A 9,583-nucleotide genomic window follows, 5' to 3' on the forward strand; every position below is an offset into this window, starting at 1 on the left:
TAGTAATTACTTTTTAATTAATGTTTTCAAGTACAATACACTTAGTTTCTTGGAGAGGAGGGGAATCCTGGTCTGAGGCCATTATTTAAAAGAATGACAACAGACCAAGTGTAATACGGATAACACATGACCAGCATGTAAATTTTGCAGAATTACAGTAGATTCTGGCTCCTCGTTATGTCACTGAGGAGAATAAGCAGGCCTCTTTCTTATGGGAAGAACTGAAAGAGATTATTAGTTCAAGGTAAAGACACAAACTTAGAAGCGTCTAAATATAAGAACAGCTTTGCTACACTTAGAATTAAAAAAAAAAAAAAGTAACTGAAGCAAAAGGATAGGATAAATGGAGAATATTTTGCCCATGCAAAGAATCCAGATGCAAAAGATCTATTGAATGGATATTATTTTAGAAGTAAAAGTCCACAAGTAGTCCCTTGTCATTGCCTGTGAAATCATAGATGCTTCAGTAAAAGCAATTCAGTCAAAACAATTCCATCCGAGTTTTGTTTGTAGGGTGTTTTTTTTCCAGCACCTAACTGTGCATAAAACATGCCATTTGTGACCAGAATTTTATTTTATTTTTATCAAGGAGAACTGGCTTAGGAGAATTGCTAAGAAATTATCTGATGTATTCCACTACCCTGTGACAGAGTAAACCTAATTGATTCCTGCATTACTTTCTAACTTACTCTTCCATATGGTGATGGATGCCTTGTAGTGTTCACATGGCATTGAATACAATACCCAATTATCCTTATTGTTGTGAAGATTTTCCTACACTAAATCTTCTTTGCTTTTGTGTGAATTTAAATGTGGACACTATTCAGAGATAGTATTGAATAAAAATCAAGCTATTACATGAGCAGCAAAACTAATGGAGCTTGGTTTCCCACAGACTTGTAAGTCCAATAAGCTTCCAGTAAGCTGTTCTCATCTTTCTTCTGTGCCCTGTGACACTCCAGATGGATAAGAAGCACTAGAGTTGTGGCTAATTGGAGGTCACGCATAAAACTGCAGGAAAACCAAGTATATTAATCATCTCCCTTTACGTATGCTGTCTTCCCAGCTTTTGTGTTGCTTAAAACTCATAGAAAGTGCCATTTTATTTGAAATTGGTAAAGGAGGTAATGTCAGGGAGAGATGTAATACATCTTTGCATAAGCCTTATTTCCTAAGGAAATAAGCTAAAAGTCCTCCCCCCCCCCCCCCCCCCCCGACTCCAGCCCTACATATTCCATTTGGTTTGTATTGCTATAAAGAACTGTTTCTCAAATGTGCTAATAATGAGTGCTAATATTTTATTTTGGCATACTATTGAATTCAGCATATCTCAAATTGGTGCTTGGGATGGGTTGAATATGCCAATATCAAAGAGGCTACAGCATCATACTAAGGATATAAAAAACCTTAGCTCAGGTCTTGTTTTAGCCTGACACTCTATTGTGCAGGACAAGTCACTCGGTCTCTGCATACCTCAGCCTTCCATTAGTAAAATGTAAATAATTATATATCTTCTCTATTACATTTTGAGATCTTTGTGTTTGACTGTGACACAAACAAGGTCAAACCAGGATGTTTAGTTGAGCTTTTAGTTATTCCTTCATCTTATTCAAAATCCAAAACATACAGCAAACCTTCAATTCAGTAAAAATTTAGCTTTAGTAAGGACTAGTAAAAATGTCAGTTTTGCCTGTACTTTGTGAAAAGTAATATATAATCACAACTTCCTTATTGCATCTATACCCTGTGAGACTCTTTTTCCCTTAACTGAGTTCTAATTTGATTTTACTCCTTGGGGATTAAGACCGTGCTTTCTTTGAGGACATGAAGCTCAAATGAAAAAAATACTAATCAGACAAATAAAAAACTTAACAACAACCCAAAATAAAGACAAACTACTTATTTTGATGATGAGATAAGTGGTTTCAGCTTACAGCAAAAACAAGCATAAGTGCTCACAGCTGCACTACTGGAAACTCAATTGTCTAGTGTGTTTTACTCCCCCATCTCTGAGGAAATGTCTGTTTCATCTCAAGAGTATCTGTATAATTTCTTCACCTTTTTTTTTTTAATATTACACTTAGATGCTGTGCACCTGCCTATCAGTAAAATTTTATGAACTATTTTAGTTTCAGATTACTGATGAATACTGAGCAAAGGAAGGCAAAATAAGAGAAGAGAAGCATCTGTAAAACGTCAAAGACAGGCTTTGAAACTGAGCTGCAAATAGCTAATCAGCAAGGGAAGGTGTGGTATTAGCTATGTGCAGGCACATTTCAATTAGCATTACAGCAGCATAAAGATGTATTGAAGCAAGTGTGTGCAGGCACAAAACATAAGCTTTTGAAGGACCTAGACTGTGCTGGTTAGCAGGTGCTACCGGCCTTGTTGAGTGCAAGTTTATGATGAAAGCAGTAGCTGGCTGCATTCATGGTTTACTTTACTCTATGCAAGATAAATCCTATATATCTCATTTGGCTCTTTTTTTTAATTATTATTATTATTTCCCCACCCCTATAAATAGTTGTTTCTCAAATGTGCTGATTGACTACTAATATATTATTTTGGCAAACTATTGAATTTAGCATATCTCAAATTGGTGTTTGGTATGTGTTTGAATATTGCAGTATCAAGGAGGCTGTGGGCACAATAATGACTATTATGTGACTACAGAACATGGACAAGATTCTGTTCTTGCAAATGTGACTAGATGACCTACAGTTAACTGCTGTTGTTCATGGTCACATCTGAAGTAGAAAAAGTGCTGTGGGCCTCTGTAAACTATGCCTAGAGGAAAGTGAGTAGAGCATGGGTTTCTCTTTTGCAAGCATAATTAATGCACTCAAATTATTTAAGAAGACAATGGCAAGAATGAAATGTGTTACAATCATGATATGACCTCTAAATGGGAAAGTCCTGAACTTTAATCCTCTGCAAGTAGATATTGGTCAGCAAATTTGTCTGGATTTCTCCTACCCAAAAAATGAGTCAGTCCCACTGAAGCTAAATTTCTAGAACAAGCTTCTTGGCAAGCCTGTTTTGGGTGATGAGTCCCTAACATCCTCTGTTTTCTGCCTTAGCAACATTTGCTACAGATGTAACACTCTTAGTCAAACGTGAGCAGCTCCAGTTGAAGTAGCAACAAGGATCTGAAAATATCTTCTTCCTAATTCTAACACCATTTCTAATTACTTTTCCTCTATTTCCCCTTTTGCCTCAGCTGATTTATTTAACATGTATACTTTAGCACATGTAGACACAAAGGAGCTTCTGAATTCAGCTTCTTCTATGACATTTAAAGGAGCCAAAACATGTATGCGTGACAAATCCCATTGTCCACCATGCTGCAATTCCTATGCCACTCCATCTGCTTCAAGCACAGCAGCAGCAACCTCACTAAAGTCATTAGTAAAGTCAAGTCAGAAAAATCCACTTAAAAGAAAGAAAATCATGATCTAGTCACTTTAATAAAATCTGTGCTGCAAACAAGAGCTTGTAATAGCTATGTTACATAGGACACTGTGAACTGGTTGGTATTAATGAAAATCTCAATAAAGCAAAATTCCCTAGGACATATGAATTTGTTTTAATGCTTCCCACCTTCAAAAACTTGTTTTTCTTTGTACCCTATTTTGTTATGAAGATTTACAGCCAGCCTTTTAGCTGATGTTAAGGATGTCCACCTGCTTTGCTCATCGGGTACAGCTGAGCTCTGCTTCTGTTGGCAGGTTCTGAAACTCTATATAGCCACCAAATGAGGGTCTCAAATATATTCTAGTTCCTTTTTGAGTAATTATAGTGTGTGTTAAAAATCTTCACACTGAGTATGTAACACTCAGTTATAGTATCTCACTTTTTGGTGACCAGCCTAATCAAAGGCGTATTGTTGTTAGTATTTATTCATCATCTATTTCAAGGAAGCTGGTGTGGCTTAGAGGCTTAAGACTACTCTAACATTTTGTATGAGCAGTATAAATTTGGTGAATTATTTGGTCATTTTTGTAATACCTCTTTCATCATATCCGAGTTTTGACTTTCTGAGTCTTCAGCTATGAAAAAATCTGCAGCAATAACTAAAATATGAAAATGAAGAGGTTTTATTCACAAATAATCTGTGCTGGGTTAAATTATATGCTAGGTAGTGTTCTTTTATCACCATCAATTTCAATTATGTTGATTATATCTACAGTTACTTCGTTGACATGACTGATTAATTTCAGTGGTGATGTACTACCAGGTCCACTGAAGGGATATTGTTCTCTAAAGCTGAAATCTTTTCCCATGTATCAATTCCCATATACTTTTGACTGTGTCTATGGAGGGATGTATTGCTTTTAGGTTTAATTTCATATCTAGAGTTAGGAAACCATCATGTAAAGTTGTCAAGTACTTTTTGTGTAGTCTGAGACATTGACTAAATGCTGTGGCTACGATACCACACATGACATGCATTGACTTTATGGACTATGCCTGAATTAGTACCGAAGGCAGTGTTGTGTTCACTTCCAGAGAATTTCATAGCACAGTTTTGTAGTAGTTATATCATTGTGATTTCTTAGCTGCAGAGGTTCTTTGGATTTATTTTTTGAACAAATTTGCAATTTCGTTGGTGCAAATGGGTGACTGACATTTGACTGATTCCTGTGACATCCTCATATTTATGTATGGGGAGCTGGTCTGTAGTACGACAGTGCAAGGAGTCAATACTAATGATTGGAGGCTGATTGTATTGTTTGTGTAAGAGATGAAGAAACTATATAGAGCCATCAGCAGAGAATGAGATTTCCAAAGTTACATTATGAATTTATTAGTAATATGGTATCAAAGAAAAGGGGGAAATACATAATAACACTTCAGTGGTATTAAACCCTGGAGCTTATTATAAACTGCAGTAGCTGTGGCATTGTATAAATATATCATCTTCTAAAAAGACTCATTTTGCTTATGCTCATTCCATCTGAGCCATTGATGAGTATTCACCATTCCATGTTTTATATGAAATAAATCAGTGCTTTTCTTCTAGTTAATGGAACAAAGCATGGTGTGTTATTTCCTCTATGAAAAAATGGATCAACAGGCTGACCCACCATATGGAGATATGTCAGTTGTTGTGCACTGACCATGCTTATGAAGAACTCATTCTTCTATCATACAAGATGAATTATTTGTTTGAATCTCTCACTTTGATTCTTTTCACACTGGGTCATTCAGGCTTTGGGGTCAGTGATATTACTTGGGACCAGCATATGCTTTATGAAGAGTTTTGTTTGACACAAAGTAACCCAGATAAGTAAAATAATGAAAACACAGTAATCTGTTTTAATTATCTGCAATGTCAGTACAAAGAAAATTGCTAGGAAGATCCATAGCTAGTAAAAAGATACTTTTTGTCTCTTACTGATTGGCTCCTTGAGATAAATTATTACCAGTTGAAAGTACACATCTTCCATGTCTGTTTTTGCTAAGATACAAAAATGTGCACTAATTTAGAGGCTAAGATTTTGCTATTGTTTACTAATGTTCATAATCCTCAGTTTGATGTATCTCTGTGGCACGGTTCACATAAAACAAGTGTCAGGCTTAGTTCACTCCGCGTTTGCCTTCTGCACCATTAGTAATCTTTTTGTCAGCACTGCTGATGTGCCAGCAATCACTAAGAAAGCTCACTGGGTAGCACTGAGCTACCTTAGTGTAGGGACCACCAGAACACTTGTGATATTTGGAAATTTTTAAGGAGAGAAACACAGCAATAGTTTAAATAGAGCAGTGTTTTGAATGACTGTCTCATAAGATACCTCAGCACCGTTATGAATACTGTTATTTAGTTGATGCATACCTTTTCCATGACTACAGGTATATTGAGAGTTGCAGAAAATTAAGCACAATCAATATCACAGTGCTTATGACTGTTTTGGTGGCTTTTATCATCTGTAATGTGATCTGCTCGTAAGAAAATTCCTTTCCAAATTTTGCTGTTACCCATTCAGTGATTGTCATCCTTTTACTTGCAGATAGATAAAACTGCCTGTAGGAAGTAATGGAGAAAAAGGAGTAAAACCTTTATTTTGTTTTGTTTTATTTTATTTTATTTATTTTATTTTATTTTAATATCCTGGAAACCAGAAGCCTGTGTGTGTTAAGTATAATCTCTGCTTCCAACCTAGTGAATTCAGTACACAGAATGCCAATAAGTCTGATGGAATTGGCTACCACATCATGGAACTGGGACTGAAATGTGAATAGCACATAGGTAAGAGAGCAGAGACTTTTTACTTTCTTCCCCATAAGGCTTTTGCAGTAGCAGCAATCGCTATCTGTAAGGACCACTCCTACCATGGAGTGCAGAAAGGCCAAACGGAAAATAGCCAGGCAAAACTGTTATGTTTTCCTTGTCCATCTACCCAGCAGTGGTGAGTACAGAGATTAACTGTGCCTTATTTTTGCTCTCTACATAGGAAAGACAACCTAGATTTAGATGATTAAATATCATAATTTATATATATCATAAATATGTGATATATATGGGATAAATGTGATCATATGTGATATCATAAACATACTTTTCCACTGGTGATAGGCAATTTCTAGTGCTGTTGGTGAAGCTGCACTCTTGAAAAGTCAGTCTTTCTCACTGAGTCACCAGATATTAAATATCTCTGCTCTGTGTAACTTTGTTCAGATTAACCTGCATTTGCATTATCGTGTCAGGTGTATATGTGCCACTGCCTTTAATGAGCATGCAGTGTGTACTTTAGTTTCACTAGTGATTTATTTCAGAGACAAGTTGGAGGAAGCAGCCCAGAAAATATGTTGTCATTGAAGCACAAGGTGAACTTCAGTGTAGCGGAATCAAAACTTATAATGAAGATGATAATGTGAATTTCCAGTCTCCTGGAGAAAGGAGAAAAAAAAAAAAAAGGAAGAGGAGGAAGAATACATAACCTACTGTCTGCACTAGATAATACAGCAGAGTGGGGGTAGGAAGAGATTTTTATTGTTTTGTGTGGTAGTTTTCCTTAAATTCCACCCAGAAGTGAAAGAATTTGAGCAAAAAGAACAGAGAGTGCAACAGAGTTTTGGATGTATACTTGAGGCTAGTAAGTAGAAGGAAAGCCCAGGGCTATACAGAGCAGGGTGTAGGGCCTGGCGCTTGCTGGGGACCTGGGTGTAAGAGGCGTTGTGAGAGAGAAGGTAGGAAGAGGAGAGATTGTTCGGGCTGAGCTCCTCACTTCATGCACTAGAAATGGGTTAGTTAAAGAGTATGGGAACTAGTTCTTCAAAGCAAAGGGTGGCAAATATTTTTGCTCTGCTGTCTTTCTTAGAGTACATTTCATCACCACATACATGTGTTATCTTTTATTTTCTACCACTGACCTCTGAACCTGTTTTTCTGCTCTTCTTCTTTTTTCAAGGGTGACTCATTTTTAATTTATTTTTTTTCTGTATAATCCTTAAAGGGCAACCATAGCTTCAGAATTGTCCTTTTGGAGACCCAGCAACAGAAAAGCACATCTTCTTTGACTGTGACATTGGAGATGAGAAATGAATACAATATACTGAGTATAGCATATAGAGAATAGTAAATGATATTTGAAAACACATTTTGGATGTTAGGCAGTTTAAATGCCAGAGACATTTAGGCATTTAATCCCAGACAGCTATTGTAGTTAGACATTACTGAGGTCCTGAAAAGAAAGAAAGAAAATGGATGACTCAAGGAACTGTGGATAAAGGACCTGATGGATCAGTTACGTGACTTAGCTGCCTAAAGTCACACAAACAGCAAAATCAGGGAGATGAATCTGGTATAAATGTATTTAATCAATAAGAGACCATTTCTATTCCTTATTACCCTGTATGTTATTAGGCTTACATTTTCCACCAGGGCTCGGGGAAATTGAAATGTACAGCAGATGAACCTAAAAGCTTAGATCAATAAGCGCTACAATGCTTAAGAAGAATCTTTAAACTGAGCCTTAACCTTATTGTGATATGTCCTAGAAAAAACACTGTTTCTGTTAGCAAGGTTGTTTGTATGCTTCTCTTAAATTGCTTTTTGTATAACGAGGTGTATGTTGCTATAGGTGACTGTTAACATGAATACTTTGAGGTCATAGGTATATTATTAACTGGACAACACCAGTACACTTTTTCTTTTTCAGTCTGCTTGCAGAACTGATGCGGTCTTAGCATTTATGAATGGCAGCTTGTAGTTATAAGAGTCCATAAAGACAAATAACTTGTATTGCCTTCTTAGTTTTTCAGTCCTCTTATAATGGAAATAAGGTTTTGTCTTCTGGTGAATACAATTGCCACACAGTAATTGGGTCTCAGAAAAAAATCATTATACATATTTATTAAAAATAGTACTGTTTCATTTATCTTGTGAAACACTCAGTTCCTTCTGATACCTTCCAGAACGTGTAGCTGTCTGCAAAGCAGACATAAGCTGATGTGAATTCACAATGGGAAGTGTTAATGCCCAGGTAGCAGAGGCTTAGGAGGGAAGGGTATCCAGGTCAGGTGCTTGTCTGTGAGAAGTGCCAAAGCCAGCAAATACACTCCTGAATCTTGTGGGGTCGATGCTGTTACTGTACCTGCTGCTCAGGTTGGATATCTGCATGTTACTGTGCCTGCTGCAGGTTGGATATCTGCATGTATAAAAAGACGGGCTAAGCAGGCAGCAGTAGTGGTGGAAGGAGCCTGGTGAGTAAGGAAAAGGATGTGGATGGACACGGCTGTGTGCTGGAAGGAATGAAGTCTGTAGGAGACATTCAGTCTATTTGCCTAGAGCGCCCTAATGTCTTGCTATAGTTAGGAGCAAATGACTGTATGAGGATCAAATGAAAAGAGGAACTGATGATCACCCTGTATGATGTTTTATAAACTGATCTTTCCTGTCATGGGCCTCATGTCACAGGATAGGGATCTATTATCTTGCAAAGAAAGTGCATGTAAATTCAGATTTGACTGTGGTGAAGCAACTGATATTTTGCAGATGTTATGTGCAAGGTGGAAGAATACATCTTTTCTTCCACAGTAGAAGAATGTGACAAAGACCTCTCATTAGTTACAGGTTTGAAGGAGGAAGAAGTGCTTGGAATGAGGTAGCGTTGAGAAGAGAATGCATCTCTGCTAATCAGATACATAAGAAAGGTAGGAAAATATTTCCAAAATCTTTGTGGGTTACAAGATGGGATAGCAATGTGTCACTGTTTTAGAGAGTGCCACAAAGATGATGATGTTCATCACAAGGGAAAACAGGAATTTCCCAATGGAAACTGAGTACTTTTTGTTGGTAAGTTCAACTACTGTCTCACATAAACTCCTTGGTCGTGTTCATCATGTTGCTGAAGGTTGTATGAGCACAAGGTAATGGAAAGGTCATGAGTTGGAATTAGCACTGAGAAGTAAGGGGAAGGGCAGCAGAGACAGTTTATGCTGGTGGAGGCTGACTGATGCTCTAGCATGGTGCACTGAGTACATTTGGTGGCAGGGTGACCCATGTGTTTTTGATGGCACATCCAGAGCTGTACTTGTGCTTTGTTTTTTGTTAGTTACCTGGTAGGGGGGCTGGAACTAG

General features: G+C 37.2%; 1 long non-coding RNA gene across 1 annotated transcript in view; it reads left to right on the forward strand.

Annotated features, from left to right (window-relative positions):
• LOC106035181 (uncharacterized) overlaps positions 1-9,583 on the forward strand; it is a 42,721-nt gene that overhangs the window by 7,385 nt on the left and 25,753 nt on the right. Inside the window, exon 3 of the long non-coding RNA XR_010831214.1 lies at positions 9,071-9,156. This is a non-coding gene — a long non-coding RNA (uncharacterized lncRNA). The remainder of the gene's footprint in view (positions 1-9,070; positions 9,157-9,583) is intronic.

Source organism: Anser cygnoides, chromosome 4 (genome assembly GCF_040182565.1).
Source record: "Anser cygnoides isolate HZ-2024a breed goose chromosome 4, Taihu_goose_T2T_genome, whole genome shotgun sequence".
Lineage (NCBI taxonomy): Eukaryota > Metazoa > Chordata > Aves > Anseriformes > Anatidae > Anser > Anser cygnoides.